The sequence below is a fragment of the Ascaphus truei genome, chromosome 2, assembly GCF_040206685.1.
Source record: "Ascaphus truei isolate aAscTru1 chromosome 2, aAscTru1.hap1, whole genome shotgun sequence".
NCBI lineage: Eukaryota > Metazoa > Chordata > Amphibia > Anura > Ascaphidae > Ascaphus > Ascaphus truei.
Genome location: NC_134484.1, coordinates 293,203,707 through 293,223,982, shown reverse-complemented (window position 1 = coordinate 293,223,982; position 20,276 = coordinate 293,203,707). Strand labels below are relative to the sequence as shown.

Sequence of the window (20,276 nt, the reverse complement as noted above, 5' to 3'; positions counted from 1 at the left end):
ACACCGCCTTCAACCCCTGTAGCAGCCACTACGAATATCTCGTGATGCCCTTCGGCTTATACAATGCTCCAGCGGTCTTTCAGGACTTTATCAATGACTTTTTTCAGGATGTCCTTAACCGTTTTGTAATTGTTTACCTGGACGACATTCTTATTTTTTCTAAGAATCTACAGGACCATGTTATCCATATGAAGTTTGTGCTCTCCCGCCTCCGAGAGAACCGCTTGTTTGCCAAGATGGAGAAGTGCCTCTTTCACCAGTCTACCACCTCCTTTCTTGGGTATATTTTTTCCAACAGGGTATTGGCCATGGATCCTGAGAAACTGAAAGCCGTAGTGGATTGGCCGCAACCCGATTCTCTCAAGTCTATTCAGCGGTTTCTAGGATTTTCCAATTATTATCGGAAATTTATTCGCAACTTTTCCACCATCATCGCCCCGATCACGGCGCTGACCCAAAAAGTGGCTGACCCTTTGTCTTGGTCACCTGAGGCAGTCATGGCTTTCAGGACATTGAAACAAGCATTTGTTTCAGCTCCCATCCTCCGACACCCGAATACCAATTTTCCATTCACCCTTTGTGGTAGACGCTTCAGACTGCGGGGCCGGTGCAGTCCTATCCCCGAGATTTTCTCCTCAGGATAAACTTCACCCTTGTGGGTTTTCTCTATGAAGTTTTCTCCAGCTGAGAGAAACTATGACATGGGCAATTGGGAACTTTTGGCCATCAAGTTGGCTCTTCAGGAATGGATGCATCTACTGGAGGGGTCAAAAGAGCCATTCACGATTCTCATGGACCATAAAAATCTGTTATACATCGAGAGTGCCCACCGCTTAGGTCCCCGTCAAGCCTACTGGTCGTTATTTTTCTCCAGGTTTAATTTTATTTTGTCCTACATTCCCGGCACCAAGAACGTCAAGGCGGATGCCCTCTCTAGGCAATATTCTTCTGAAGAGAGATCGGAGAAGACTACCAAATACATCCTTCCCAAGCAGAAGATCCTCACGGTCTCTGCATTCAAAAATCTTGAAAGGATCATCAAATCTCATAAACATCTGCCTATTGACCTCGAGGTACCGAAGGACACCTTGTACGTAGAGCCCAGGTTTATTCCTGAGATTCTGGATTGGGGGCACGCTTCCCGTTCGGCAGGACATCCGGGGTACAAAAAACCTTTGGATCTCATCCGTCGCACCTTCTGGTGGCCAAATATGGCCAAGTCCATCCTTGAATTTACTCAGGCTTGTATCGTATGTGCACGCAATAAGATTCCTGGTCAGAGACTCCATGGTCTTCTTTTGCCTTTACCCATTCCGGAGCGCCCCTTGTCCCACATATCCATGGACTTTATTGTCGAATTGCCTGGGTCGAAGGGCATGAACAACATTCTAGAAGGGGTGGATCGGTTTTCCAAGCTGGCACATTTCGTTCATCTCAAAGGATTACCCTCCTCACCCACCCTTGCCGATATTTCCTTCAGAGAGATTTTCCGGATCCATGGTATTCCCACATCCATCATATCAGACAGAGGCTCTCAATTTGTTTCCAGATTCTGGAGGACCTTCACCAGAAGACTGGGCATTTCTTCTTCCTTTTCGTCAGGATATATCACCCTCAATCCAATGGCCAGACTGAGAGGGTTAATCAATCTCTTGAGAAGTACTTGAGGTGTTTCGTTTCTGACTCCCAGGACGACTGGTCGGAATTACTCCCCTGGACTGAGTATGCCTTTAATTCCTCCAGGAATTAATCCACTCAGGAGACACCATTCTTTATCAATTACGGATTCCACCTGGCTCGCCTGCCTATTTCCAATATCTCAATATGGAAAATAGCTGAAGCGCTCAAATGCAGGTATATCTCAAAATGATAATAAGCCAGACCACTGTACCAGGGTACTAACAATTGATATAGTACCTATTGTGTCATATAATGGTTACTATCCTCCTGAAGACAGGTGGTGTGTGGTGCAACCCACTCACCACCAGTCTCATTGGCAGGTTCCCCTGAAAAATATGCAAATACTCACATCCTGGTAGGGCAGGCAGGCAGGCTGTGCAGCTACTCAATGCAATACAGGGAAAAGGGAGACCAAAAAGCGCACCAGCACAAACGGAGCAGGAAGAAACCAGGACAAAAAAATGATTAAAAGGGCACTTTAATGTGGCAAAAGACCCATCCAATGCATTTCGAACGTCGCAGCGTTCTTTTTCAAGGATAAAACACAATGTGATAACATCCATTATATACCCTCTTACCTGTGGGCCATTTCGCGCCAAAAATCAGAACCTGATGACGTCATAACAGAGCGACTCAGTGCCGATCTAAGGGCAAAAGGAAGTACCAAAGGCAGTGTGGCCATTTGGATGTGGGCAAACATAGGAACACAATAACAAAGCTTTATTGACCATTCCAGCAGAACAAAATACATTGCTGCTAACTGGACAAGCATATTTAAACGAAATAAAGCTATATTAAACTAAACTAATGCTTAATAAAGGGTACTATTATATCAAGGAAAAACATGAACAAGGTGGATTAAAAAACTAGCTGTGTTGCAACTAAGTTATATACAAAAAAAATTAAAAATAAAAACCTCTAGACATGATTAAAAAAATGTGCAAGAAAAGTAAATTTAAAGACATATTACACATACATACTGCATAACACAGATTGTGTACCTAAATCATAGGAACCAGGGAAATACAACCATTATAAAATATGAAGTATTATCCACAAGATACATCAAAGAACAATTTAAGCTTACCTATTAGCATAATATTTGCATGATAAGGCATAGGTTCAAAGGTTAAAATGATAAGAATATAATGTCCAATATAATGACAATTGTCTTATTTAATCTGTATTACCAACTAATTACACCATAATACGTCTATCACAAAAATGTTTACAAAAAATGTGTTAGTTGCCAGTCAATGTTCAAGCCCATAGGGAAGCGCGTTTGGAGAGTGAAGATCCAATACGCCTCCCTACGGTCCAGAAGGTTGATATGATCACCTCCTCTAGATTTAGAAATAACTGATTCAATCCCCAAAAAGGAAAAACAATTTGATGTTATTCTCTCCAAAACGGTAAAAAATGTGGAATGTGGTAATATGTCTAAAAAACAAAGTAAATATGATCGGGACAGATATGACTATGAAAAGAACCAGGTTTACCATTGGCAGAGGATAAATTCTATTCAGGAAAGATCAAATAACAAAGATAAATCATTCATTCAGTTTAAATCTACTCCCAATAAGTCCATTTTAAAATCTAAGAATGTGGATTATCAGAGTGGCGAATCTGATGTTTCAGATGCAGAAACTGCCTCTACCTCTCATTCTGTATCTTTTGTCAATACATTTGAGAATGATGATAATCGTGGTCGTGGAGCTCCATTTAGGGGGCGAGGGAGGGGTGGACGCACCTTTTGGGGTCAACCACCTAGGTCCCAGGATGCTTTTTCTTATCAAAATGTTAATCAACAGAGACAGCAACAGCAACAACCAAAATCTTTCCCTTTATTTCAAAAGGACACAAGAGAATCAGAAGAGGGAAGAGGGGGGGGAGGAGGAGGGGTCTACAGGTCCGCCTCCAAAAGGAAGAAGTTTTGAATGATATATCTAATGTTATAAATATTTCAGGAACTGCTCTCTCTCCTACAGAGTTGTCACTACTGGATAAAGGCCTAAAATTTTCACCTTCAATGAACTTTAATTTGTTCGAAACCACTATTGATGTGTATAAGTTTGTTCGGAAATTATCCTTGAAAAAGTTTTTTGACAATTTTATTCCAAATGTTACTAGGTCGACCGGAGATGAGGATTTAGATGGGGGGCCATCACACGCTACCGAGAGTGATGTCCCCTCATCCGACTCTGTTCCTCCGGTATCTATTGCTTTACATACATTTAATGATTTTTGTACCCTGCAAGATATGAATGATCTTTTATCTGAACAAACGGTTGATGATGTTAATATTCCTACATTTTCTGAATGGAATTCAGGCCTAAAAAGGAGTTCTGTGTTCTACCCCACTCATGTCAAGGGTCAATTTCTGACTATGTTTGAAAATCTGGTTATAAGAGACCTTCGTCTTCTAGCTCAGGGATTTTCCCTATCCTATATAGATCATGACAATTTGAATCAAAGTGAACGTTTAGCTTTAAAATCTTTGAAAAATAATTCTGCATTGGTCATTAAGAGTGCGGACAAGGGGGGTGCGGTGGTGGTGCAGGGCAGAGACGGTTACATCAGGGAGGCATTACGCCAACTGGATGATGGCCGGTCCTATCGTGTACTATCCGCCGACCCCTCACCGCAATTCTTGGAGTTCCTTGTAGAACTGGTTGACTCAGGTGTTATTATGGAAGTTCTGTCGAAGGATGAGGTTAAATTCATTATTCCATCTCATCCCATTATTCCTATCTTCCACCATCTCCCAAAGATCCACAAGACATTGGTCGACCCTCCAGGTCGTCTCATTGTCTCTAGTATTGGATCTTTGGGAGATGGTCTGTCAAGATATGTTAATGGTTTTCTTCAGCCATTTGTTAGGAAATTGCCCTCATTTATACGGGACTCTGGTGATCTTCTTGATCAGATCAAAAATGTTAAATGGGGTAATGATTACCTGTGGGTAACACTTGATGTTACCTCTCTGTATTCTGTTATACAACATGACCATGGTTTGGCAGCGGTCCGCCAATTTATTGAGATACCAGAAATATAAATTTTTCAATCGGCTTTTATTTTGGACGCTATACACTTTTTACTCACGCACAACTTTTTCACATTTAATGGTAAGTTTTATTTGCAACTTATTGGCACTGCTATGGGTACAAGTTTTGCTCCTTCTTTTGCGAACTTATTTATGGGATGGTGGGAAGCACTTTTTATTTATTCGAGCACTAATTTATTTCGTCACAATATTGTTTTTTATAAAAGATTTGTGGACGACCTAATTATTATTTGGAGGGGGGATGTCACTACACTTCACACTTTTGTATCTTATCTTAATAATAATCTTTATAATCTAAGATTTACATTAAATTTTCATTTCCATCACATTGAATTTCTGGATCTACAATTATTTGTAGACATAGACAAAAAAATCCAAACGGATGTTTATAGGAAGCAAAATGCCAGGAACACCTTTCTTAGGGCGGACAGCTGCCACCCATCCCATGTCATAAAGGCCATACCAAGGGGACAGTTCCTCAGACTGAGAAGGAATTGTTCCACTATGAGTGGTTTCCTTTCTCAGTCTGAGGAGCTTACAAGGAGATTTTTGGAAAGGGGATACCCCAAATCACATTTAGCAATTGCATTTGAAAATGCATTACATACAGAGAGAGCATCATTGTTGCCCACACATCCAATTGGAGATTCTCGCCTTGCTAACAATGTTAAGACAATTGGTATTAAACAGGACTCACATGGACTGACAGAATTAAAAAACAAATGTCCTCTTTTTATTTCACAATTTAGTAAACAAAGTGGAAAAGTAAACTCTATAATTTCAAAACATTGGAATGTCTTATCCATGGACCCTGTCCTTAAAAAATATGTGGATTCTGGTCCTACTTTTGTATATCGTAGAGCGAGAACAATTGGATCTCATGTTTCACCAAGTGAACTCAAATCTTCTGGTCTCAAAAAAACTTTTATCACTAGGGGTTCCTTCAAATGTGGCTCTTGTAGTGCATGTAAACACATGAAGCCTGCCAAAAGTTTTTTCCAGTTTGCCTTGCCACCGCCACATGGTGTGAATATATTACCAAATAAGGAATTTAAGATTAACAGTTTTATAAATTGTAAAAGTCAATTTGTGATTTATCTAATAACATGTGGTTGTGGCAAGAGGTATGTGGGGAGGACGACTAGAGCCCTTAAGGTCAGGATGTTAGAGCATTTAAGGCTCATAAAATTGAGAGACACTAATCATCCAGTCTCAAAACATTTCACTGAATGTGGTCAGGGAGGAATTAATAATTTTTCCTTTTTGGGGATTGAATCAGTTATTTCTAAATCTAGAGGAGGTGATCATATCAACCTTCTGGACCGTAGGGAGGCGTATTGGATCTTCACTCTCCAAACGCGCTTCCCTATGGGCTTGAACATTGACTGGCAACTAACACATTTTTTGTAAACATTTTTGTGATAGACGTATTATGGTGTAATTAGTTGGTAATACAGATTAAATAAGACAATTGTCATTATATTGGACATTATATTCTTATCATTTTAACCTTTGAACCTATGCCTTATCATGCAAATATTATGCTAATAGGTAAGCTTAAATTGTTCTTTGATGTATCTTGTGGATAATACTTCATATTTTATAATGGTTGTATTTCCCTGGTTCCTATGATTTAGGTACACAATCTGTGTTATGCAGTATGTATGTGTAATATGTCTTTAAATTTACTTTTCTTGCACATTTTTTTAATCATGTCTAGAGGTTTTTATTTTTAACTTTTTTTTGTATATAACTTAGTTGCAACACAGCTAGTTTTTTAATCCACCTTGTTCATGTTTTTCCTTGATATAATAGTACCCTTTATTAAGCATTAGTTTAGTTTAATATAGCTTTATTTCGTTTAAATATGCTTGTCCAGTTAGCAGCAATGTATTTTGTTCTGCTGGAATGGTCAATAAAGCTTTGTTATTGTGTTCCTATGTTTGCCCACATCCAAAATGGCCACACTGCCTTTGGTACTTCCTTTTGCCCTTAGATCGGCACTGAGTCGCTCTGTTATGACGTCATCAGGTTCTGATTTTTGGCGCGAAATGGCCCACAGGTAAGAGGGTATATAATGGATGTTATCACATTGTGTTTTATCCTTGAAAAAGAACGCTGCGACGTTCGAAATGCATTGGATGGGTCTTTTGCCACATTAAAGTGCCCTTTTAATCATTTTTTTGTCCTGGTTTCTTCCTGCTCCGTTTGTGCTGGTGCGCTTTTTGGTCTCCCTTTTCCCTGTATTTCCAATATCTCCTCTGGAGTACCAGCCGTGGATGAACGCATCTCCCTCCTACAGGACTCTTGGACTAGAATTCAATCGGCACTTAAAAAAGGCCTCCCTGACTTTGAAAACCCAGGCTGACCGTTGTCGCCGACCTGCACCCAATTACAAGCCAGGGGATAGGGTTTGGTTGTCTTCCAAAAATATCAACCTCAAAACCCCATCCCCTAAATTGGCACCTAGGTGTCTGGGCCCATTTTCTATCATGGAGTAGGTAAACCCGGTGGCCTTCCGCCTTCAATTACCTCAAAGCATGAGAATTTCTAATGTTTTTCACACATCACTTCTCAAGCCGTTCATCTCCAGTCCTCTCTTTCCGGACCACACTCTTAAACCAGATCCTGTGATTAAACAGAGCAACGAAGAGTATGAGGTCCAAGCTATACTGAATTCCCACCTCTCGAGAGATAAAGCTCAATTCTTGGTCCATTGGAAGGGCTTTGGACCCAAAGAGAGGTCATATGTACCTCTTAGAGACATTCACGCACCAGGGCATCTTAAACGCTTTCGAAAGAAGTTTCCATCCAAACCATGGGAGGATCGTCCTGAGGCCGACCCTGAAGGGGGTGGTACTGTGAGGACCAGGGGGTCTCAGCAGCCACAGCATGTATCTCCCTTACCTCCTGCTGCTCCCGCTGCCATAAAACGTCCCCCTAGCCGGCGCCAGCCACCTCCCGTTGCCCTGGGGTGCTCCCCGCCGTCTCCGGCGGCCCATTTCTGCTCCGCAGTTTCTTCCCTCTCACACGGCTGCCATTAGTCCCGGGCGCACGCGTGGACAGCGCGCGCCGGGTGAAGATAATTTATTCCCTGCACTAGCAGTGAAACCATGCCCCCAACTAACATATAGGCTATTTCCCCAGACCAAACTTGCTAACCTGCCTGCCGATCATGGGGACCTATCCAGGACAGCTTCACGCACTCCTTCAGGCCTGCCCCGGCTCCCGATTGGTCAGCCGCACTATATATTGCCTGTCCTACCACTCACTCATCGCTCGACATAGTTTCTTCTAGCGGATGTCTATGCTGGTTCTCTCTCTCTTCTCTTCATTATTTAGGTTACGACCCGGCTTGGTGGACTTCACTCTCTGGCTCTGGACGTCAGCTCTCACTTGACCTCGCTGCTTCTCACGCCCCTCGACCTCAGCTTGGACAGCGACCTTCCGGATCTCTCCTATCCCTGATCTTGGCTAACGGCTACACGATGTCTCTTCTTGTACCGGTACCGGCAAGTATTGCTACAGCTATCTCCACCTGGCCTGGCAATGCCAAAACACCACACTCCGGACATGCTCCTTCTGCTGCGGGTGCGTGTATATATTCATCCCCACCTCAGTATAAGGGATGGGTCTGGTCTGCGGGCAGCACCGGCGTAACACATTTCAATTGATCCCCCCCCCCCCCTATGCCCAAACACATACAGTACAATAATGGGTAAAATAACTATTATCCAGATATGGATAATAGATTATTTGTTCATTTTTAAACACAACATTAGCCAGCATAAATAAAGTAAATAAATAAAGTTCTACTTAACACAGCAATATGCTGTCTGTCCTCTTCACGATAAAGCAGGCCCCTCTGTCCTCCATTGGCCGAAAGCATACATACATACTAAAGACATTCTAATGGCCCCTAACCCCCTAATCACCTTAGGGGTTAATAACCACTTTAGTAATTAAGGGGTTAACCCACCAAGCCCCGCCACCCACCGGGAGCCCTAACCACCCACCCCGGACTGACTATACCCACCCTGTACCCATTGAGTAGTATAGTGGTACATCATACCCATATAATAATATAGTCATGATAAGCCTCTATAGAACTCAATGGGCACCCTAATCACAATACATTAATGCACAAAACACACAATAATAAAACATTAAAAAACTCCAAAAAAACACACTTCACTAAATAAAAACAGTAGACAGATAATCCAATACAAGCAATAACAAGATCAACAATTAATTAATTAATTAAACCATTAACCAATCAAAGCAATTAATCAAACTCAGAATTATTTCAAACAGTAACCAATCAAACGGATTAATTACTAAACCAACTCAAAAATAATTCTAGCAGTAACCAATCAAAACAATTAATTCATACTTTAATGAATTAATTGAAACATTAAACTACAAAGAAATAAAATTAAAAAAATCAGAAACAACCATTAAACGCATTAGTCAACACAATACATCACTCGTTAAAAAAGAAAAACTTTGCCAACATTTTATTTCAATCAAGCTGAAAAATACCAAACAATTACATCCACATAATAAACTAACATAGCAAAAAACAGCAGCAATACAAAGCCAGAAATGCCCCTCAAATATTGTCCTAATAATATATTGATCTGTACTCTAAAGTAGTACTGTAACGCTGCGCTCACCACGGACAAGGAGGGACCCCGAAACCGAGGTGAAAAGGGTAGAACTTTCACTCACAGCTGCGGGGACACGCCTGGAAGGTGGATAGTAGGCGGCTGGAACTGATCGGAAGAGATGGTGTTAGTTCAGATACTTGCCGGATGGATAGGAGGATCCTGGAGGATGGTCGGTGCCGAGAGCCGTGGGTTTGGAGCCGGGTAGTAGGCAGGAATCCGTAAGCCGAGGTTGAGGGTTGGAGAGATTGGAAAGTCAGAGGGCAAGCCGAGGTCGAAATCCAGAGCAGGTCCACAGTCAAGCCGGTTCGGTACACAGGAGATCACTAGAAGAGAGAGAGACGGAGGAGCGGCCCCATGGGAGGCAGAGATAGGGCAGAGAATGTGCCACAGCTGATAATGCTTGACTTGTGGCTTGTGAACGGTGCACGCGCATCAGGCGTGTGCAGCGCGCGGGAGGGAGAGGCGCGCGCGGCCTGAGCAGGGGGTGGGAGTTCACCCCGCGAGAGGGCAGAAGACTACTTGTGTGTGCGCGCGCATGCGTGCGTCCTGTGGAAGCCGCGGGGACCAGGGAGGTAGGATGATGGTCCCGCACGCGGCGGTGAGCCCGTGGGGCAGGGGCCGGAGAGTGCCAGGTGACAGGCGGTAAGTAGGGAACCCTCTGTGGGAGAGGCGTTCCCCGAACCCTTACAAGTACAGATTAATATATTATCAGTCAATGTTCAAAAATTAAAAAACACATCCAATGTAAAAACCTGTAAAAAAAAATACATTTACAAACATGCAATATATTACTTACCATTAGAAGCGCTGGCCCTCCGACTCCCGGGGAAACAGGAAGCTCACGTACCTTGAAGCGCGTGTACCACCTGCAGACCCACGGGGGACACCTGCAGGGAAGCACCTAGTTAGCCACTAAGGTAATGACGTGGCTGTAAATGCATGTTTCCTGCATTGGATTCATGCCGGGGAGCTCCGGTTCTGGTATTAATGTGTATCCCCCGGCATCAATCCTATGCAGGAAAAAGGCCAAACATTTTCTAAGTCCCGACTCATTTTAGGACGGCGATCGCCGACTTGCGGCTACTAGAATCATACGTGTTTATGAACATTCCGAAAAGTGTCGATAAGTGGCTTATCGCCGCTCAGTCGGCGATTTGATTTTGTTCAAATGATTTTTCGGAGGTAAGGCCGTTATCGGCCACTAATCGAGGCTTACTGAATATGAGTAGGCATTTTGGCCGATAAGTGATCGATAAGTGCCTTATCGACGCTTACTGAATGAGGCCCTTAATGTTTCGGGCACAAGAGCTCTTTATCAAGAGTCTCTTGTTTATTTCTTGTATATTTATTTTAGTAATTGTATTTTTTTGCATGCTCACTTTACTTCAACTTGTCTTGTACAGTACCTGCTTTTTAGCAACTTAACTTTTGCTGTATGTATCTTCTTCAATTGACTTTATTTTTAATTATTTTTGGAATTATCCCTAGATATTGTGAGGATTCGGGATCGTGGCGCTCACAGCGCGACCCCTCTTCACATCCTTTACCTCCTGCTGCTGCCGTGGTGCGTCCCCCTAACCGGCGCCGGTCATCTCCCGCTACCCTGGGGGTTCCCCGCCGTCTTCAGCGGTCCACCTCTGCTCCGCAGCCGCCTCTATCCCATGCGGCTGCCATTTGTCCCGGGCGCACGCGCGGACAGCACGCGGGTGAAGATAATTTATTCACTGCACTAGCAGTGAAACCACGCCCCCCAACTGACGTACTGCTGCGGCAGACTTTATTCGAACAAATCACCGGTTTGTACCTGGCAGGTTCCTGGAATGTGACACTTTTCACCTGGAGCATGCCGCGTTCCAAGCCAGGGGTAATGCCCGGCTGACGCGCGGCTGATGTGTTAATTTAAAATGGTTCAGGATTTATTAGGCTGCAATGCTTCGCGTGTCCGCCCGATGGCATAAAATCATGAATTGTAATGCAGTATATATATACTGTATACTGTACAGTATATATATATATATATATATACTGTATAACAACAACCCCTATAACCCCTAACATACAGTACTGTAGACATACAGTACTGTATATGCACATCAATGATACTATGGGCCGGCGGGGGCGAGATGTGTTTGCAGCAGAGAGAGATCCGCTGCTCTCTCTGCGCAAACATCGGCACATTAAAAATGATTTAAAATACATTTTTATTTATAGTGTAGATGTGCAGGGGGTCTACGGAGCTGAACCGCGTTGGTTTCAGGTCGGGGGACCCCCTGCTCCCCGAGATACAGGCCCCTTTATGAGGTGCCGGTATCCCTCTGCGTTTCAAGGTCCCGATCACGTGACCGCGACCTGTAAACCAAGCAGAGGGATACCGGCACCCCCTAAAGGGGCCTGTATCTCGGGGAGCAGGGGGTCCCCGGACCTAAAACCACAGCGGTTCTGCTCCGGAGACCCTCTGCACATCTACACTGTGAATAAAAAACATATATAAATAAACACTCGTTCCTTACCTTAGCGGCTATGTGCTACGATAACAAAGCAGCATTTGTGTATTTTAATAATATTGTACAATGAGCAGGGGGTTCCCTGAGCCAGAAATTAATGCTCAGGGGACCCCCTGCTCCTGCACAATATTATTACAAATACAGAAAGGCTGCTTCATTACCATAGCGTATAGCCGCTAAGGCAATGAAGGGGTTAACCCACCGTGCCCGCTTTATTGTGGGTAGCGGGGGTGGGTGAAGGGGGTATTTGGCCCTTGGTTTGAGTTTAGGACTTGCGGGGGGGTTGTGGGTGCAATTAACCCCTTCACGACCGTAGCAGTTAATACCGCTACGGTCATGAAGGGGTTAAACCCTCCCGCTACCCCCGCAAGCCCTAAACAACCACCGTTGGGGCTAATACCCCCTTCACCCACCCCCACTACCCACAATAAAAAAAACTCACACACAGAAGCCGCCAAAAAATAAATAAATAAACCTAAATAAATAAATAAATAAATGACTATAAATAAATACATTTGAAATACATTTTTATTTATAGTGTAGATGTGCAGGGGGTCTCCGGAGCTGAACCGCGTTGGTTTCAGGTCGGGTGACCCCCTGCTCCCCGAGATACAGCCCCCTTTATGAGGTGCCGGTATCCCTCTGCGTTTCAAGGTCCCGATCACGTGACCGCGGTCTGTAAACCAAGCAGAGGGATACAGGCACCCCCTAAAGGAGCCTGTATCTCGGGGAGCAGGGGGTCCCCGGACCTAAAACCACAGCGGTTCTGCTCCGGAGACCCTCTGCACATGTACAGTATAAATAAAACACACACATCAATAAAGAATCATTCTTTACCTTAGTGGCTATGTGCTATGTTAATGAAGCAGCATTTGTGTATTTTAATAATATTGTACAGTGAGCAGGGGGTTCCCTGAGCCAGAAATTAATGCTCAGGGGACCCCCTGCTCCTGCACAATTTTATTAAAAATACTGAAATGCTGCTTCATTACCATAGTGTATAGCCGCTAAAGCAATGAAGGGTTAAGGCAGAATAAACAATAAATACATTACATACATATTTTTAATGTGTGTTTTAAACCTCCCTGCCTTCACTGTAATCTATGTAAAAAACCCTCCCCCTATTGTGTGTTTTAAACTTCCCTGCCTTCACTGTAATCTATGTAAAAACCCCTCCCCCTATTGTGTGTGAAGCTTCCCTGCCTTCACTGTAATCTATGTAAAAAACCCTCCCCCTATTGTGTCTGCTAAACTTCCCTGCTTTGACTAATCTGTGTAAGCCCCCCTCCCCCTATTGTGTCAGTTAAATCTGCCTGGCCTGTGTTTTCTGTGAGTGCAGTGTACTGTATGTAAATGTGGGGAGGGGGATCCCGTGTAAATAACCACACCCACACTCACTACCCACTACCCACTACCCACCTGCACATGGCCCCTCCGCTGCTGCAAAAAAGAGACAAAAATTAAAACATACAAAGTAATGTCCCCTAACCCCTTAATCACCATAGCGGTTATTAACCGCTACAGTCATTAAGGGGTTAACCCACCCTCACCCACCACTCGGGATGCCTACATACCCTCCCACACTAACCCCCCCACCGTGAGGCCTTACCACCCAGTATCCACAAGGGAGGCCTACCCACATACCGTTGGGGAACACACACCCCACCCCCAGTACCCACAATAAAAACAGTACAGTGACCCACAATAAACAGCATTATATTTATTAAATACATTACCCACCCCCTGTGCCCCCTCATAAATACAAGATTTATCATTTTACATACAGGGTTCATAACGCAGCCCCACACGAGTCCCCGGTGGGCTGGCGGGGCACCTGGACAGACCTACAGTTTACTAGCAGCCCTTTTTACACAGGTTCTGGAGGCCTGCTGGTGGATCCCGCCAGCACCATGGCCCCCATGTGGTCTCCTTGGGTCACCGTGGGCCACAATTGGGTCCTCACGGTAGGCCCGCGGATGTCTGGGAGCCCCGGGTCAAACCCACAGGTGTCTGCGGGGCCTCGGGTGGTTCCCTCGGGGGTCTGGGGAACTCACGGGTGCTCACTACAGGTCCGCAGTGCCCCCACAGAAGTGGGACCACACATCATCATCCCCACACCTACGGGTCGGCGGTGCCCCCACAGAAGTGGGACCACACATCGTCATCCCCACAGACTACGGGTCGGCGGTGCCCCCACAGAAGTGGGACCACACATCTTCATCCCCGCATGTGTCACCCATGGAACCACCAGCCTGATACCCTTGGGATACCCGAGGATACCCGCAGGTGGTCTCCAGAGGTCCCACGCAGAACCACGGAACCATCCCTGAATGTAAAAAAAATAAACCTGGCCTATACATTCAATACATACACCCTCCCCCCCAACACCTACAGTAAAATAATATGCAAAATAACTATTATCCAGATATGGATAATAGATTAATTGCCCATTATTAAAAACATTAACTAGCATATTCAAATAAATAAAGTACTACTGACCTCATCAATACGAAGTGTCCGTCGCCAGCAACATCCTTGTCTTGCCCACAACATACATAGCAAATACAAAGCCAATACATTGCAAGTACATTCAGATATCAATTAACCCCTTAAACACCTTATCAGATAATAACCGCAAAGGTGATAAAGGGGTTAAGCCACACAGGCCCGATACCCACCCTTCACCCATGAATATGTACAGTGGCTTCATCATGCAACTATATATATATATATATATATATATATATATATATATATATATATATATATATATATATATATATATATATATATATACTGTATATATATACAGAAAGAGATATATATATATATATATATATATTATATATATATATATATATATATATATATATATATATATACATACAGTATATATATATATTTATATATATATATATATATATATATATATATATATATACACAATATATATACACACGATGAACCAATATACAAATAAATGTATAAGGGTTATCAAAACCATACTGTCCTACAACCAAACACTTCTCCATACAGACACTACATTAAAATCAATTTCCTTTAATAATCCTAACTGATCTCACAATCTATATCATCACAAACCAATGAAAAGCCAATGAAACACCTCACATTCCAATATAAATCATGCATAAAATCTATGCACCATATACATTCTGCAAATGAATCAACCAAGTAAACAAAAATCAATTAGCAATCATTATTTACATCCCTAAACAATTCACACTCCATCCTGAACAATGAAACAATTAACTAATTCACACCTGGAGCAGAACAATTTAGCCTGTGAAAAAATATAAGTACCAACCAAAATACAACATTTAAAACCAAGGCTATCGCTGACCACCCTCAAACACACAATACAACACCAAGGAATACATCTATCTAATTTTAAAATACTTTAAACTCACAATAATGCATAGCAGCATAGACAAATTAATTTAAAACACATCAAATCCAGCTTTTAAAACAACATAATTTCTTACCCTGTATGTATACATCTCTCTAGACATATATACATACTTACAGTGGCAAGAAATGATATACCACAACAAAAAAAAATACACATGTTAAAAAACCGTTTGAAAAAATTAACAAGTTAAATAAAATACATTTCTTTAGTTCACTTACCATTACTTGCCCCCATAGATTCCCGTTGCGCAGCTTACTCACGAACCAATCCACGATCAGGAACCCATAAAATAATGAACCATAAAAAAATAAACATTAAACTAAAAATCCAAATCAATCCACGGCTCTTCTATTTGTAATCCATCTTTATCTGTATTCTTCTTTCTTCTATCTCCTTCCAGCGGGGCGGGGCGGGGTCTTCTCCCCGTCTGCGGCCACGCCCTGGTCTTCTTTCTTCTCCGGAAGTCCTTCCTCCGCGGCGTCTGGCTTCAAAATGAGACGACATAGGCTTTTACAGGCCTATGATGTCACATTTTTCGGCATGGTTCCCACGGACCTGATTGGGCCGTGAAAACCATGTGTTTTGGCTGACAAAAAAAAATGATGACGTCACTTAAAGGCAATGAAAGCACAGCCAATCAGAATGGCTTTGCTTCAATTGCCTTTAAGATGATGTCATTAAAAGACACATGGCCGTCCACACATGGTACGGTAGCCAATCAGAGCGTGGGAACTCCATCCCTACTCTGTTTGGCTACCGTACCATGTGACAGGTTTTCATTGACGTCACATCCTTTCTCCCCCAAGCCTCTGTCACATGGTATACTAGAGCCAATCAGAGTTGGGATGGAGTTCCCACGCTCTGATTGGCTTCCGTACCATGTGTGGACGGCCATGTGTCTTTTAATGACGTCATCTTAAAGGCAATTGAAGCAAAGCCATTCTGATTGGCTGTGCTTTCATTGCCTTTAAGTGACGTCATCATTTTTTTTTTGTCGGCCAAAGCACATGGTTTTCACGGCCCAATCAGGACCATGGGAACCATGATGAAAAATGTGACGTCATAGGCCTTTAAAAGCCTATGTCATCTCATTTTGAAGCCAGACGCCGTGGAGGAAGGACCTCCGGAGAAGAAAGAAGACCAGGGCGTGGCCGTAGACGGGGAGAAGACCCCGCCCCGCTGGAAGGAGATAGAAGAAAGAAGAATACAGATGAATATGGATTACAAATAGAAGACCCGGGGATTGATTTGGATTTTTAGTTTAATGTTTATTTTTTTATGGTTCATTATTTTATGGGTTCCTGATCATGGATTGGTTCGTGAGTAAGCTGCGCAATGGGAGTCGGTGGGGGCAAGTAATGGTAAGTAAACTAAAGAAATGTATTTTATTTAACTTGTTAATTTTTTCAAAAGGTTTTTAACATGTGTATTTTTTTTTTGTGGTATATCATTTCTTGCCACTGTATGTATGTATGTATATATGTCTAGAGAGATATATACATACAGGGTAAGAAATTATGTTGTTTTAAAAGCTTGATTTGATGTGTTTTAAATTAATTTGTCTATGCTGCTATGCATTATTGTGAGTTTAAAGTATTTTAAAATTAGACAGATGTATTCCTTGGTGTTTTATTGTGTGTTTGAGGAAGGTCAGCGATAGCCTTGGTTTTAAAGGTTGTATTTTGGTTGGTACTTATATTTTTTCACAGGCTAAATTGTTCTGCTCCAGGCGTGAATTAGTTAATTGTTTCATTGTTCGGGATGGAGTGTGAATTGTTTAGGGATGTAAATAATGATTGCTAATTGGTTTTTGTTTACTTGGTTGATTCATTTGCAGAATGTATATGGTGCATAGATTTTATGCATCATTTATATTGGAATGTGCGTTGTTTCATTGGCTTTTCATTGGTTTGTGATGATATAGATTGTGAGATCAGTTAGGATTATTAAAGGAAATTGATTTTAATGTAGTGTGTGTATGGAGAAGTGTTTGGTTGTAGGACAGTATGGTTTTGATAACCCTTCTACATTTATTTGTATATTGGTTCATCGTGTGTGTATATATATATATATATATATATATATATATATATATATATATATATATATATATATATATATATATATATATCTGTATATATATATACAGTATATATATATATAGTTGCATGATGAAGCCACTGTACAAATTCATGGGTGAAGGGTGGGTATCGGGCCTGTGTGGCTTAACCCCTTAATCACCTTTGCGGTTATTATCTGATAAGGTGTTTAAGGGGTTAATTGATATCTGAATGTACTTGCAATGTATTGCTTTGTATTTGCTATGTATGTTGTGGGCAAGACAAGGATGTTGCTGGCGACGGACACTTGGTATTGATGAGGTCAGTAGTACTTTATTTATTTGAATATGCTAGTTAATGTTTTTAATAATGGGCAATTAATCTATTATCCATATCTGGACAATAGTTATTTTGCACATTATTGTACTGTAGGTGTTGGGGGGGAGGGTGTATGTATTGAATGTATAGGCCAGGTTTATTTTTTTTACATTCAGGGTTGGTTCCGTGGTTCTGCGTGGGACCTCTGGAGACCACCTGCGGGTATCCTCGGGTATCCCAAGGGTATCAGGCTGGTGGTTCCACGGGTGACACATGCGGTGATGAAGATGTGTTGTCCCACTTCTGTGGGGGCACCGCCGACCCGTAGTCTGTGGGAATGATGATGTGTGGTCCCACTTCTGTGGGGGCACCGCCAACCCGTAGGTGCGGGAATGATTATGTGTGGTCCCACTTCTGTGGGGGCACCATGCCCTGTAGTGAGCACCCGTGAGTTCCCCAGACCCCTGAGGGAAGCACCCGAGGCCCCACAGACACCTGTGGGTCTGACCCGGGGCTCCCAGACATCCGCGGGCCTACCGTGAGGACCCAATTGTGGCCCACGGTGACCCAAGGAGACCACCTGGGGGCCATGGCGCTGGCGGGATCCACCAGCAGGCCTCCAGAACCTGTGTGAAAAGGGCTGCTGGTAAACTGTAGGTCTGTCCAGGTGCCCCGCCAGCCTACCGGGGACTCGCGTGGGGCTGCGTTATGAACCCTGTATGTAAAAGGATAAATCTTGTATTTATGGGGGGCACAGGGGGTGGGTAATGTATTTAATAAATATAATGCTGTTTATTGTGGGTCACTGTACTGTTTTTATTGTGGGTACTGGGGGTTTGGGGGGGGTTCCCCAATGGTATGTGGGTAGGCCTCCCTTGTAGGTACTGGGTGGTTAGGCCACACGGGGGGGGGTTAGTGTGGGAGGGTATGTAGGCATCCCGAGTGGTGGGTGAGGGTGGGTTAACCCCTTAATGACTGTAGCGGTTAATAATCGCTATGGTGATTAAGGGGTTAGGGGACATTACTTTGTATGTTTTAATTTTTGTCTCTTTTTTGCAGCAGCGGAGGGGCCATGTGCAGGTGGGTAGTGGGTAGTGGGTGTGGGTGTAGTTATTTACACGGGATCCCCCTCCCCACATTTACATACAGTACACTGCACTCACAGAAAACACAGGCCAGGCAGATTTAACTGACACAATAGGGGGAGGGGGGCTTGCACAGATTAGTCAAAGCAGGGAAGCTTAGCAGACACAATAGGGGGAGGGTTTTTTACATAGATTACAGTGAAGGCAGGGAAGTTTAAAACACACAATAGGGGGAGGTTTTTTTTACATAGATTACAGTGAAGGCAGGGAGGTTTAAAACACACATTAAATATATGTATGTAATGTATTTATTGTTTATTCTGCCTTAACCCTTCATTGCCTTAGCGGCTATACGCTATGGTAATGAAGCAGCATTTCAGTATTTTTAATAAAATTGTGCAGGAGCAGGGGGTCCCCTGAGCATTAATTTCTGGCTCAGGGAACCCCCTGCTCACTGTACAATATTATTAAAATACAGAAATGCTGCTTCATTACCATAGCACATAGCCACTAAGGTAAAGAACAATTCTTTATTGATGTGTGTGTTTTATTTATACTGTACATGTGCAGAGGGTCTCCGGAGCAGAACCGCTGTGGTTTTAGGTCCGGGGACCCCCTGCTCCCCGAGATACAGGCCCCTTTAGGGGGTGCCGGTATCCCTCTGCTTGGTTTACAGGCCGCTGTCACGAGATCGGGACCTTTAAACGCAGAGGGATACCGGCACCTCATAAAGGGGGCTGTATCTCGGGGAGAAGGGGGTCCCCCGACCTGAAACCAAAGCGGTTCAGCTCCGGAGACCCCCTGCACATCTACACTATAAATAAAAATGTATTTCAAATGTATTTATTTATAGTCATTTATTTATTTATTTATTTAGATTTATTTATTTATTTTTTGGCGGCTGCTGTGTGTGAGTTTTTTTTATTGTGGGTAGTGGGGGTGGGTGATGGGGGTTTTAGCCCCACCGGTGGTTGTTTAGGGCTTGCGGGGGGTAGCGGGAGAGCTTAACCCCTTCATGAACGTAGCGGTATTAACTGCTACGGTCGTGAAGGGGTTAAGTGCACCCGCAACCCCCCCGCAAGTCCTAAACTCACACCAAGGGCCAAATACCCCCTTCACCCACTCCCGCTACACACAATAAAGCGGGCACTGTGGGTTAACCCCTTCATTGCCTTAGCGGCTATACACTATGGTAATGAAGCAGCCTTTCTGTATTTTTAATAATATTGTGCAGGAGCAAGGGGTCCCCTGAGCATTAATTTCTGGCTCAGGGAACCCCCTGCTCACTGTACAATATTATTAAAATACACAAATGCTGCTTCGTTACCGTAGCACATAGCCGCTAAGGTAAGAAACGAGTGTTTATTTATATATGTTTTTTATTCACAGTGTAGATGTGCAGAGGGTCTCCGGAGCAGAACCGCTGTGGTTTTAGGTCCAGGGACCCGCTGCTCCCCGAGATACA

General features: G+C 43.2%; 1 protein-coding gene across 1 annotated transcript in view; it reads left to right on the top strand.

Annotated features, from left to right (window-relative positions):
* LOC142488221 (polycystin-1-like protein 1) overlaps positions 1-20,276 on the top strand; it is a 97,698-nt gene that overhangs the window by 31,760 nt on the left and 45,662 nt on the right. The gene's annotated exons all lie outside the window — the stretch shown is intronic.